The sequence below is a fragment of the Xyrauchen texanus genome, chromosome 24 (genome assembly GCF_025860055.1).
Source record: "Xyrauchen texanus isolate HMW12.3.18 chromosome 24, RBS_HiC_50CHRs, whole genome shotgun sequence".
Lineage (NCBI taxonomy): Eukaryota > Metazoa > Chordata > Actinopteri > Cypriniformes > Catostomidae > Xyrauchen > Xyrauchen texanus.
Window position 1 is genome coordinate 42013657 of NC_068299.1, and position 12702 is coordinate 42026358.

Below are 12702 nucleotides of genomic sequence, written 5' to 3' on the forward strand. Positions count from 1 at the left end.
GCATCCTTTGATTTTGATCAGTCAATATCCACTGTTTAGAAACATCTGTTGTTAGAACTACAATTAAATGAAATATTGTTTTTAATAATACGTGTATTTGTTAAACCAATATCAAAGATTATAGTTGTTGAAAATCACGTCATTGTGCCGAGAATGCCACTGAATTGCCTTTGTTTTCACAACAGCTCCGTGTAGATCAGAGCTCAGTGGATTACCATGCCACACCCTCTCCCATACCGGGAGTCGAACCCAGGCCGCCTGGGTGAAAACCAGGAATCCTAACCTCTAGACCATATGGGAGCCTGAGAGATGTTTAAAATAACAATCATTAACCATTAAATCCTTATTTTAAAGCGACCATCTGAATGTTTTTTGTCTTATCCAATATCCACTGTTTTAGAAAACACATTTTCACCCTTTTGTTAATAAAAAAACTTGTACCATGTTTGACACCAAGCATTACACGCTCATTAAAGATGTCATTTAAACACATTTTAAACATAATACTGCTTTTTATGTCTTACAATAATAATAATAAATCCAAATGAACCCCACACACACATTACTTTAACATGTTTCTGAAAAACAACTCAATGATTACAACAATGAATTATTTCATCATGAACCATACATTATCTTGACATCTCATTTTCAAACCTAAACTCTTTTTAAATACACAGTTGTGGGGGCGGATACCTCTGCAGACATATAACATCAGATATGACCAAACACGTCACACCACAACACACACACCGGAATGGGGGAAGGTGGGTGGGAGGGAAAGAGGGCGGGTGGGGCGGTGCGGGGTGAGCGGAAGGGGAAAGGTCAAAAGTACAGCAATTAAACCATAAATCAGGGCCATAAATCATTTTTTGTCACGAGGTATGTAATACTACTATGAGGGTTTTATCTAGTCAAATCATCGGCCATTTTATAAAAAAAATCTAAATGTATATACTTTTTAACAACAAATGCTCGACTTCGGTGGTCTGCTTCTGCACGACATATTAATTCATCATGTTGCTTGTGACATAAAACTCCATCTCATTTTCTCAATTTGTCCGACATCTGTGTTTTATATTTATTTTTGTAAAAGGGCGTTTGATTTAGTCTTCGCACGTTCGTTTTAACAATGGGTCGGTACTTCCACCTATATCACGCGCGTGACCTTTAATACGGCGTGCAGAAGCAAAAATAGAGCATTTGTGTTTAAAAAGTATATATATATATTTTTTTTTTAATGCGACTACGTGATTGGCTCTCTGCGCCAAAACATAAGCACAGCCAAAAAGGTGAAAAGACACCGACAGGAGATCGAAGAGGGGCATACATATGGTGCCGGCATGGACATTCACGCTGTAAACAGACAGGGAGCAGTTTATTCGATTCAATTAGTTATAGATGGACATACTACAACAAACAGGGACAGTTAGTTTTCAGTTTTTGTGACTGTTGTTATGTGTGTTTGTTAAGGTATTTCTCTTCAGCTTAAGGCTATTGCTATTAATAATTTATTCATTTATCAATGTCCATGTGTTTTAAATATTATACACTACTGATATTAATTAACTGAATATATATTTTGTTTGTAGATTGGGGGTTTCAATAGAAATGTATGAAATTATACAATATAAAACTTTAAAGGCCGTTTTCTCAAAATTATTTTTTCTCAAACTCAGACTCATATATCCACTCCAGTAAAACCTACAAGCACCAACGTTTCCAGTCTTATACTTAACTATATTCTGAAGGCTTTTACAGAGGGATTTGTTGATATATCATACCTATCCTGATTTCTAGGTCCTTTTACTTCAAAAAACATGATGAAAATTGATTTTTTTTAAGGCTATTGTCAGTATTCTCTAATTTACTAAAGCACAAATTAAGATATCCAGAATCCGCTCAGTAAAAGACCTTTCATCTAATATGTCAACAAATAGAACCAAGAATTTTAAACCTGGTCCTTTCAAATTTCCAGATTTTGTTTTTGGAAATGTATGCAAATAAGCGTATATTTAAGTATATAAGGCCTCACTTGCATATTAAAACATTAATTTACACAAAACTTGTAATACATTTTTTCATATGTTTTAGCAAGTAATAAACTGGAGAAGTTTAAAAAGTGATTTCTTCTAATTTAAAAAATGTCCCTATTCACCTGTAGTGTCTTGCCTTAAAGCGCGTCTGTGAACGGAGGAAACAGAATAAAACTAAATATATAAAACTAATATATAGGCCTATACGCGAAATATAAGCTATTTCACTTAAATAATTACAGATTAACAAAATGAAAGGAAAAATTTTGCTGACCTCGGTTCATGGGATGGGGTCCAAAGTTCACGGAAAGGAAACCGAGACTGCAGAAAACAGCACCGTGCTTGTTTTCTGTACTTTACAGTTTTGAATAATGTTTTGCTTCTATCCGTATGAGTATAAATTAGAGTAACAGGTCCCTCAGAAGGACAAAAAATCCTGTGATCACACCGACGCCACACACACGCACACGTTCTAGCATTGCTAACTTGACATCGCAGCATGTTCATTATCAAAATAAAATAGTCAACCAAACATATAGAAAGTTAACCAAACCATGTCCATGCTACAGAGGTAGCCCCTCGTTTAGGAACGAGCTCCTCGTTTGTCTTGGCTGGTCCTTCTCCTGCTCGGAGCCACCCGGTTCTGTCTCCCCGCCATGTTATTCACGTTTCCGCCTGCATCCCCATGGTTGGCTTGTAAGATTGCAGTCATCCAAATGATTAAAAAGTTTTATCGTAAACAATGTTTTTTGCGACACCACGATAAACGATAGAGCATAATATGAAACAATAGACTTTTTATATCGTCCATGCGATATATATCGTCATATTGCACAGCCCTAAAACAGCATACTCAGTTTCCTGTATGCTGGAAGGTGATGCCAGTTGTTCATGTGGGCTCTGCTCCTTCGTTTCAAGCCATTTCCCCAGCTTGCCCATTTTACTAAGGAGTTTGGGGATTTCTAGGAAGCAAAACAGTTAAAATAATTGAGATTTTCAGTAGGGAAATTATATGGATTGATAAATGTTAATATTCATCATCAACCTTTAATACTAGTTTATAAATATTTTTATTTTTTTTAAATAAACAGTTACGACTGACAAGATTTGTTTTTAGGTTCTCTAGTTCCTTTTTGAGGGCTTCATTTTCTGCATTTAATTGTGCTATGATGTCTGGCAAAGGAGGATCAGGAGAAGGTGAGGCAGGTGAAGGTGAAGCAGACGATGATGAGGCAGGTGAAGGTGGAGCGGAGGGTGGTGCAGGTGGACAGTTAGGAACCGGTAGTGCACAAGAAGGTGAGGCAGAAGATGGTGAGTTAGGTGAAGGTGGAGCAACTGAAATTGTAGCAGAAGGGAATCGAGGTCCATGGTGTAATTTTATTTTCTCTAAAATCTTCCTGTCCATATTTCCATCACTAGTTTGCCTCTTTATAAAACATGACAAAAAATATTAGGACAAAACATTAAAATCAAAGAGCTGAAAAAATTAAATGATGATATCACACTCTCTGAATTTATCTGCCTCCATTATCAAGAACTAGATGGGATCAGCTGCTCTTCACAACCAAGAACAAGAATAAGAACCTCTACAGAATAAGATGCCTCTAAAGACATGAACCATGTGACATCACTCCTTGGGCCTCTTTTCCAAATTAACAGGGGCAGAGTACGTACTACAGTCCGGGCAATTTCAAGCTGTCTAATTATTCACCTTAATTTGAGGAATTACAGACTGAACCAGACAGCATACATGGAAAAAGACCACAACAGCTTCAGCCATATTTGTTGAATGATAAGATAACGCTTTAGATTAAGGCCCGGAAAGTAATTAAAACGAATTTACAGTTTTACTTTTGGTAATTACAGTGTACCTATAAAGTATGTACGTGTAAGTATAGGGGAACAATATGTAAAGTTTTGGGAATTAAGTAGGGATGTGCACGAATATTCGATCTGTAATTATTATTCGAAAAATAAAATACTATTACAATTTTTTCGCAGTTATAATTAAATGAACTGGGTGGCGCTGTGAAGCATTTTTAACAAGTGGATTGTATTTGATCACATAATGACGTCATCTGCCTCGTGAAGTTTGGAATTACTTAGATGAAAATGATATTACAAAATGGAATTACTTTTAATCAATTATTAATGAAACAGAGTTATCATAATATCACCACCACAATGAGAAATCACATGAAATCCAAACACAGAGTCGACTGAGGAAAGATATCACTGCATCCAAATAATTTTTAAAAAGCCTTTATGTATTTGTACACTATTAATACAAAAAGGTGCAGTGTAGGTGTTACGATGCAGGAGGAGGCAGACAAGGGGTTGGATCTATGCGCTGTGTTTCTTTATTTAACAGGGTAAATCTAAACAGACAAAACCAGAACAAAGTAAATACCCACAATGGGGAAACAAAACAACCACGGAAGACATACAAAGGGTTAACAGGCAGGGTAAACATGGACGGAAAGCACGGAAACAGGCATCCACGTACATCAACGATTGACAAGGGAATGGAGAACAAACAGGGTTTATATACACTGGAGAAATGATGATGACAGACGACAATCAGGTGAGCACAATGACACAGGGCTGGCAGTGATGAGGGCCAGGGATCCTGGGAAGTGTAGTTTCAGACAAAGACAAGTGAAGCCCAGGGCAGACAACAAGGGAATCGTGACATAACCCCCCTCAAAGGAGCGGCTTCCAGACGCTCCTCAAAAACAAAACAAAAAGGGAATAACCAAAAAAAATGTGTCTAAGGAGTGGGGGGGGGGCAAACAGACTGACCAAGGGAGCACAAGGGGTACACAGACAGACCAAGGGAGCACAAGGGGTAAACAGACAGACCAAGGGAGCACAAGGGGTAAACAGACAGACCAAGGGAGCACAAGGGGCAAACAGATAGTCCAAAGGGGCACAAGACAGGCAGTCCAAGGGGGCACAGAGAGCAGACAGGCAGTCTAAGGAGGCACAGGGGGCAGACAGGCAGTCCAAGGGGACACAGGGGGCAGACAGGCAGTCCAAGGGGACACAGGGGGCAGACAGGCAGTCCAAGCGGGCACAGGGGGCAGACAGGCAGTCCAAGGGGACACAGGGGGCAGACAGGCAGTCCAAGGGGACACAGGGGGCAGACAGGCAGTCCAAGCGGGCACAGGGGGCAGACAGGCAGTCCACGGGGGCACAGGGGGCAGACAGGCAGTCCACGGGGAGCACAAGACGGGGACTGGGTCAGGTGGCCTGGGAACTGACCACAGGGCAATGACAGGTTCAGGAGGCCTGAGAGGTGGCCATAGGACAGGGACAGGTTTAGGAGGTCTGGGAGGAGGAGTGGCCTCTGGGGGAGCTGGCGGAGCCACGGAGGACTTGGGAGGCGGCGCCGTGGAAGGCGTAGGCGGAGCCGTAGAAGGCGTAGCCGGAGCCGAGGGAGGCTCAGGAGGCAGAGCAGAGGGAGGCTCGGGAGGTGGAGCCGAGGGGGGCTCGGGAGGCGGAGCCGAGGGAGGCAATGGCGTAGAAGGCTCAGAAGGCGGAGCTGAGAGAGCCACTGGAGGCGGAGCCAAGGGAGGCTCGGGAGGTGGAGCCGAGGGAGGCGATGGCTTAGAAGGCTCAGAAGGCGGAGCTGAGGGAGGCTCAGGAGGTGGAGCTGAGGGAGGCTCAGGAGGTGGAGCTGAGGGAGGTTCTGGAGGCTCAGGAGGCGGAGCTGAGGGAGGCTCTGGAGGCGGAGCTGAGGGAGGCTCAGGAGGTGGAGCCAAGATAGGCGGAACCATGGAAAGCCTTGGGGCCTCAGGAGGCAGAGCCGTGGGAGACCCGGGAGGCGGAGCCGTAGGAGGACCGGGAGGCGGAGCCGTAGGAGGACCGGGATGCTCGGGAGGCGGAGTCGTAGGAGGTTCGGGGGGGCGAAGCCCTGGAAGGCTCAGGAGGCGGAGCCCTGGGTTGCTTGAGAGACTTGAGAGGTGGAGCCCTGGGTGGCTCGAGAGGCTGAGCCCTGGAAGGCTCGGGAGGCAGAGCCCTGGAAGGCTCGGGAGGCAGAGCCCTGGGAGGCTCGAGAGACTTGAGAGGTGGAGCCCTGGGAGGCTCGGGAGGCGGACCCCTAGGAAGGCAGAGCCCTGGGAGGCTCGGGAGGCGGAGCCCTGGGAGGTTCGAGAGGCGGAGCCCTGGGAGGTTCGAGAGGCGGAGCCCTGGGAGGCTCGAGGTGCGCTGACTCTTGGACTGTCGAGGCTACTGGCTCTGGGACGGTCGAGGCTACAGGCGCTGGCTCACTGTCGTTCGAGGCTACAGGCGCTGGCTCACTGACGTTCAAGGTTACAGGCGCTGGCTCACTGACGTTCGAGGCTACAGGCACTGGTTTGTTGACGTTCGAGGCTACAGGCACTGGTTTGTTGATGTTCGAGGCTACAGGCACTGGCTCACTGACGTTCAAGGCTACAGGCACTGGCTCACTGACGTTCGAGGCTGCAGGCGCTGGCTCACTGACGATAGGGGCTGCAGGCGCTGGCTCGCTGATCACAGCAGGCATGGGGGTTGGTTCACTCACCGTGGCTGGCGCGGAAAGCCCAGAGGCAGGAGCCGGGATCAAGAGAGGTGGTTCCCCGGTAGCGAATTCCTCCACGACGAGTCGAGTCCCACATACTCTTTCCAGGTGTAGTCTCCGGTCTCCGGTAACTCCCACCATCGATGTTTGGGTACCCCGAACCGCTATGCTTTCTTCAGGGTATTATCATCCCAGCCGGTGTAACTGGCCACGCTGGCCACGAAGTGGGTGAACTCCCGAACAGACAAGTCCGCCTCTGTCAGCTCTCTGAGGAACACTGCTAGATCCATTTTGGGTCAATCGTTCTGTTACGATGCAGGAGGAAGCAGACAAGGGGTTGGATCTATGCACTGTGTTTCTTTATTTAGCAGGGTAAAACTAAACAGACAAAACCAGAACAAAGTAAATACCCACAATGGGGAAATACAACAAAACCACGGAAGACATACAAAGGGTTAACAGGCGGGGTAAACATGGATGGAAAACACGGAAACAGGCATCCACATACATCAACGATTGACAAGGGAATGGAGAAGAAACAGGGTTTATATACACTGGAGACATGATGATGACAGACGACAATCAGGTGAGCTCAATGACACAGGGCTGGCAGTGATGAGGGCCGGGGATCCTGGGAAGTGTAGTTTTAGACAAAGACAAGTGAAGCCCAGGGCAGACAACAAGGGAATCGTGACAGTATGTTCTGGCTCTCAAACTTAAGATTGTTGTCTATCATAATAGTACAAGTTCCCCTTAGTTCTAAAATACTTACAGTATAAATAATGTATTTTCCTGGTGGTTACCCATTTATTCCCAAAACTTGACATATTGTTCCCCTATAATTGCACGTACATACTTTATAATTACGTAGTACTTTCCAGGCCTTAGTCTAAAGCGTTACCGAAATTTCTTTAGCAGAAAATGAAGATCAGCTTGCCCAAAACAGTAAGCTCGGAAATAATAGCAGAGTGGATAATAGCTGATGGCATTAAAACAGGTAAACAGATATAGACTTTATATAAGCTTTACCATAAGTTAAAACAGGCAGAGCAACATAAACAACTCTGATAGACTGCTTGTACTTGGCTGTGAAAAATGACTAATCCTGTCAAGATCTAGGGAAAATTGTAGATTATTAGGTACTCCTAACTTTGGATGATTCATTATAAGTATTTAATTTCTAAATGTAGTAATTCATTTGCAAATTTATATGCAATAATGATTTTGTTTTATTTTATCCTGAAGCAACAACTTTATAGTGGACAGCCAATTTTTTCAATGCAGATGCTAGTTTTGGGTCTCAGTAAAAAAAAATCTTGTGACCTTTTTGGGGCTATATGGTCCATCATTACTGGTCTCCTCTTCAACAAACTTAGGGTTTGGCCTGCATTTTCTTTTGCTCAGAAGTTTTGGATTGGACTGATGTTGTGTCCTCATAAGTTTTTCTAGGGTGGACTGTCTCTCTGTGGGGAAAAAATGGGAATACAAATTGTAGAATCTAAAACAAAAGATACAACTAGGGCTATGGCAATAACAACAACATAAGCTGACCACATGTAAGCGCTTATGCACCCACAATAAGTATTGATGTCATGATGGGGGACAGTGTTCAAAATATTAGCACACATACTGTTTACATTGCACATTTGAGATATTTTTACTTTACTTGAGTATTATTGTATTAGTTCTAGACTCTAAAGGCAAATATTGTATTGTTTTCTCCACTAAATGTGTCTGACAGCTGAAATCTAATAATCTGGGCCTACTGGTATTTAGCCCTTAAACATGAACATGAAAATGCAACGCACACAATAAACCAGTAGCCTATTAATAGTAACGTTCAATGTAAAAAAAAAACAAAAAAAAAAACGTAACCACACGGTGAATATCTGCTCAATTATCCGATCTGTACTAGCTTCGACCTGATCAGTAGCTTATAAATAGCTCATGCAGTTCAGCGATTATTTAAATTATTTATTCTCTGTGCAGTCAATGTGTGAATTATAATAAAAGCTCAGAAATTAAATTACCTGCAACTTTATGCACCGTTGCCTCGTACAAAGGCCATACGCCTTTAGGTTTTTTCTTCAATCCACCTCTCCACCAATTAAATATACATATCTGTCATCAAGTCATCTAAGAAATCATTTATATTGAAATGTTTTATGTGTGATGTTGGAACAATGCTCCAACTTTCATTATCCGTTTCTTCTTTCCACTCGACAAGGGCGAACATTCTTCATCCGTTGGTCTCTATCCTGAATGCGTGTAATTTGGCGGTCTTTTGATTGCGTTTGAATTTTTGCGCATCTAATAAAGATAGGCATTAGCCAATGACGTAACGTATTGGGGTGGAACCACTGATCTGTATAGCTGTATGTAGGTATAGGGTGGAACGCATGCTAAATGCATGGCCTGTATGCATCTGCATATGTAGTGCATGTATTAATGTGTATGTATTTTCTTACATATAGAAATTGATGATATTGATATATGGTTATAGATGATATGAAAAAAAAAATTAAGTTTGCAAATATAATTTGTGTAGTATTTGTTTTGTTTTTATGAGCCAGCTAAGATAAAATAATAATAGAAAAATATATATTTATTTATAAAACAAATTGTGCTAATTCTAAAATGGTATAGAAATTGAAATGAAATGTGGATTGAGTAGACATGTTAAAAGTTCAAGCTGTTATAGGGAAAACAAGGAATGAATAAAGGAAACCATAAACATGTCAAATGTATTGTTTAAATAAATTTGCATTTATAAATTTAACTTATTAAAGACATATATGGTCATAGCATACAATATTATATAAACAATAATCATATACATCGTATTAATATATGTCAATATACTCATTTAATACAGACAATTTATATATGTTATAAACTTGTATCAACATATATCTAGAGATATGTATGTGATAGCAATATATTGTCTTATATTTAGCATATACAGGTGAAACTCGAAAAATTAGAATATCGTGCAAAAGTTCATTAATTTCAGTAATTCAACTTAAAAGGTGAAACTAATATATTATATAGACTCGTTACAAGCAAAGTAAGATATTTCAAGCCTTTATTTGATATAATTTTGATGATTATGGCTTACAGCTTATGAAAACCCCAAATTCAGAATCTCAGAAAATTAGAATATTGTGAAAAGGTTCAGTATTGTAGGCTCAAAGTGTCACACTCTAATCAGCTAAACACCTGCAAAGGGTTCCTGAGCCTTTAAATGGTCTCTCAGTCTGGTTCAGTTGAATTCACAATCATGGGGAAGACTGCTGACCTGACAGTTGTGCAGAAAACCATCATTGACACCCTCCACAAGGAGGGAAAGCCTCAAAAGGTAATTGCAAAAGAAGTTGGATGTTCTCAAAGTGCTGTATCAAAGCACATTAATAGAAAGTTAAGTGGAAGGGAAAAGTGTGGAAGAAAAAGGTGCACAAGCAGCAGGGATGACCGTAGCCTGGAGAGGATTGTCAGGAAAAGGCCATTCAAATGTGTGGGGGAGCTTCACAAGGAGTGGACTGAGGCTGGAGTTACTGCATCAAGAGCCACCACACAAAGACGGGTCCTGGACATGGGCTTCAAATGTCAAATGTCTTACCTGGGCTAAAGAAAAAGAACTGGTCTGTTGCTCAGTGGTCCAAAGTCCTCTTTTCTGATGAGAGCAAATTTTGCATCTCATTTGGAAACCAAGGTCCCAGAGTCTGGAGGAAGAATGGAGAGGCACACAATCCAAGATGCTTGAAGTCCAGTGTGAAGTTTCCACAGTCTGTGTTGGTTTGGGGAGCCATGTCATCGGCTGGTGTTGGTCCACTGTGCTTTATTAAGTCCAGAGTCAACGCAGCCGCCTACCGGACATTTTAGAGCACTTCATGCTTCCTTCAGCAGACAAGCTTTATGGAGATGCTGACTTCATTTTCCAGCAGGACTTGGCACCTGCCCACACTGCCAAAAGTACCAAAACCTGGTTCAATGACCATGGTATTACTGTGCTTGATTGGCCAGCAAACTCACCTGACCTGAACCCCATAGAGAATCTATGGGGCATTGCCAAGAGAAAGATGAGAGACATGAGACCAAACAATGCAGAAGAGCTGAAGGCCGCTATTGAAGCATCTTGGTCTTCCATAACACCTCAGCAGTGCCACAGGCTGATAGCATCCATGCCACGCTGCATTGAGGCAGTAATTAATGCAAAAGGGGCCCAAACCAAGTACTGAGTACATATGCATGATTATACTTTTCAGAGGGCTGACATTTCTGTATTTAAAATCCTTTTTTTTTTATTGATTTCATGTAATATTCTAATTTTCTGAGATTATGGCTGTAAGCCATAATCATAAAAATTATATCAAATAAAGACTTGAAATATCTTACTTTGCTTGTAATGAGTCTATATAATATATTAGTTTCACCTTTTAAGTTGAATTACTGAAATTAATGAACTTTTGCACGATATTCAAATTTTTCAAGTTTCACCTGTATGACGGCGTCACTTGCGATATAGGGACATATGTCATATATTACATTTCCGTATGGCGCGCTACAATTAAAAAAAACTGTGATAACTTTGCAGCTGTTTGTGCAACAAAGTTCGAATTAAATATGCATCTTCTTTGCTTCATGCTAACATATTCTTTAAAAATCGATTCGACAGATTAACAAAAATGTCAATGGCCAATCAAATTTCAGCACCTTAAAACATGTATTGGGAATGGCCCGATGGTTATGAAAATGACTATACACAAGCAGGGTATATACACGAAGCCGCATATGTGGTGCTATAATTAGCTAATTCGTTTTTATTTTGTATTTTTACTAATTACTCTACAACCGTAAAAGCTACAATAACAATGTATAGCTGGATTCTCTGAATCCACCAGTGCCCCCAAATCATATGGTCACGTGAATTTCCATTTCCAAGAAATGTTTTCTCCAATTTCTATTTATTCTCCAATTGACTCATTCTAGGCCATTTGTCCAATTCTCGTGAAAATTGGTATTTGTCATTTACAGACCCTCATGACAATGAGAATATAGCATGTGTCTTTTGAGAGCAATTTTCAAACTTAACAAAACTTTGTACACATAAACAAGAGAACACTCTGAGGTAACGTGACAACGTTCATTTCTTTTTGATGCTTGGGGCGCTATAACTTCAGAAAATCCTAATTGTGCAACTGTCCTCAAAGCAGTAGAACTAACTCCAGAACCGTGTATGATTTATGATTTATGATACTACTTTTTCGAACTCGTCCTAGGCTGTTTGCCAGATTCGCACAAAACTTTGTATACATTATCCACAGACAATCCTGACAAAAAAGTTATCAAAAGAATTTAGCAAGGCTGTAACATAAGAAATATCTAATTTCTCAACTGTATTTAAGGCATTCATAGGCATAAAAAGCAGTACTGTTTGTCCACCAGAGAGAGCCACACAACTATAAATCATTCAAAGGGTCTTTAAAGAGTAATTAAAGGTAGAATAAGGTTTCACCAACCAGGATTCATTTTAAATTTAGATTAAATCAAGGTTTATCTGCAAAATTCTGTTGCACCAAACTTTAAACTTTGTTTAAAAATAATCAGGGTTACATATAAATCATCATTTTGATCCGGATTTAAATTTCACAGTAAATCTGAATGAACTTTAATCCTGCTGCTCCATTACTTTAAATCTCAGTTATGGATTAACTTTAAAATTGCAGCAGAAGTGGTTTAAATATTAAATTGACCTACAATAAAACATGAATAACTTTGTAAGAGAACAATGAATATGCCGTCAGCCCTGAATTAGGGTTCCGCAGAATCTTTCCTGTCAAATCAGAATTTTAAATTTTTTTTTCTATATGTGCTTGGATAATTGCCGCTTGCCCTAAACCGGATCGTGCAGACCAAACCGTAAGGCCTAAGAACTTAAGGAAACTTTCAGGGATGGTAGTATTCTGGCTGGCTAGCCATACGCATGGAATTGGCCCAATCAGCCCATAAGTCAAGTCAAGTCAAGTGGTTTTTATTGTTGTTCAACCATATACAGTTAGTACAGTACACAGCGAAATGAGACAACGTTCCTCCAGGACCATGGTGCTACATAAAAAAACATAG

General features: G+C 41.0%; 1 non-coding gene across 1 annotated transcript; it reads right to left on the reverse strand.

The window, feature by feature from the left end:
- Positions 1-228: 228 nt before the first annotated feature.
- On the reverse strand, positions 229-300 carry trnae-uuc (transfer RNA glutamic acid (anticodon UUC)). Its single transcript has one exon. It is a non-coding gene; the product is annotated as a tRNA-Glu (tRNA).
- Positions 301-12702: the final 12402 nt, after the last annotated feature.